This window comes from Sinocyclocheilus grahami, unplaced genomic scaffold (assembly GCF_001515645.1).
Source record: "Sinocyclocheilus grahami isolate Dianchi unplaced genomic scaffold, SAMN03320097.WGS_v1.1 scaffold7961.1, whole genome shotgun sequence".
Classification (NCBI taxonomy): Eukaryota; Metazoa; Chordata; class Actinopteri; order Cypriniformes; family Cyprinidae; genus Sinocyclocheilus; species Sinocyclocheilus grahami.
The window spans coordinates 24,503-26,372 of NW_015511791.1; positions in this window are offsets into that span (position 1 = coordinate 24,503).

Here is a 1,870-nt window from a genome sequence, read left to right on the forward strand (position 1 = left end):
AAAAAAAAAAAGACTTTATAAAATTAAAAACATTATGTATGTGCACACACTCCCCATGGTGACTGGCAGCTAATCAAGCGTTGTGTAAACAAGTGTTTTAACGCTTCAGGTCAGTTTTAAAATAAATCTGTGTGTGGATCCAGTGTAAAATGACCTGGGTTTGAGAATTCAGCACCTGCTTTAATGCAGTGGGCTGAGTTCTGTGTCTAGATAGACACTGTCAGGTCTTAAGTTGAAGAAAGCAGTGCTACAAATTGATTTGTTTTTACGTTCAAACTATTCTTGTTCATAAATTGATAAATTATCTGCAGTGTAATCTGCATTCTCACCAGTATTAGTTTGCTAGGATTTCAAACATAACTATAACATTCTGATTTAAACTCTAGTCGAGGGACATATTTAAGCACTTTATTTTAATACAAATAAACCAGACTTGTATTTTTAGGAGGATTTACAATGGAATGATAGTGTTCAGTAATTGTAGTGGTTGTGATTTAAGCAAATATTATTTTTCAGCATTTATGTTTAATGTTTGTATCAGGTTGGGGGGGTTTATGTAAAGGAAACACTAAAAAAGTACAATATAGGTTAGGATCGCTTTTGAAAAAAAATGTATTTGACTCTACTTTGCAGTAGTAGGCAAGTATCTTGTATATTTGCATATGACATATTTCAGGATTGGCACCCTCATGTGCATTTTGACGGACAAGGAGAAAATAAGTTGCCCTTACAGCTATTGCATGGGAAGTCCTAAAACCCACCAGTTCAATGGGTTGTTGCCCTTTGTAATTCTACAAGACCGTAGTGTTCATATAGTTGCCTTATTTATGAATAAAAAAAGCTGCTTTTAGACTATTATACAGGGCGTTAATGTCAGACTGAAATATTTTTCTAATGATTTGATTCTCAGGGAGAATTCAGTGGTCTCAGATACTCCTGTGCAGATGAGACTTCTGAAACGCTTCTCCATTGAGATCTGGAACAGATATCTGCATGTTTGTAACTTGTATGGACAGTTTGTGTAGGCCTAGGATCAGTTGGTCTTTCTCAAGCCTCATGAAAATGACTTGGATGAGTGAAAAACAGCAAATACCCTTCTGTGTCCCAATGGTGGTTAAACTAAACTCAGCTGTGGCCCGATTCCCTTTGAATCAATTCAGTCTTTGTAACGCATGTATGTGTGTCTTGTCTGAATATGCACAAATTGCACTGTGGAGTCTTTACAGGGCTTTAAAAGCTGTATTGCCTGCCTCGTAATGGATGCAGCTTGTTTTTGTTTTTTGCACCTTTTTTTTTTCACTGTTTCTCACAGGAGAAATCTTTGGACTCCTCTGGACTTGTGAGCTCGACCCATTAGAGTGGTTGTCCTGAGACTAAAGGCTTTAGATTGTGTGTGTTTGTGGCGTTCAACACAATCGAGGAATGCCGCCCTTTGAGACTGCCTGTAATCTATTGCCTTACTGTTCATGCACCACGTTTTGCCACATGTATATCAATATGTGCTGTTGCTGGGGGTCCCCCGAGTATCGTAAACATACACACTAATAAAATATCCAAATATCTGTACTGCAAAACATATCTAGATGTGATGACACATCTGTGAAGGTTTAGTTGAGATGTGAAAATCAATGGTTACAGGACTAAAATGCAAATAAAAATCTACATCCTCTAGAATGCAGAAACTGAATATAGAGCGCAAATATTTATGTTTGTAAAATAACTCAAATAAAGTTATTCTTCATTATGTTCATTGAAGTTGGGTGTGTAGTATGTTTTTTGTTTTTTATCTATCCAAGGTCACAAATATTTAACCATTCATAATATGTATTGGTCAATTATGCATAACTTTATTTGATTAAGATTTTTTTTT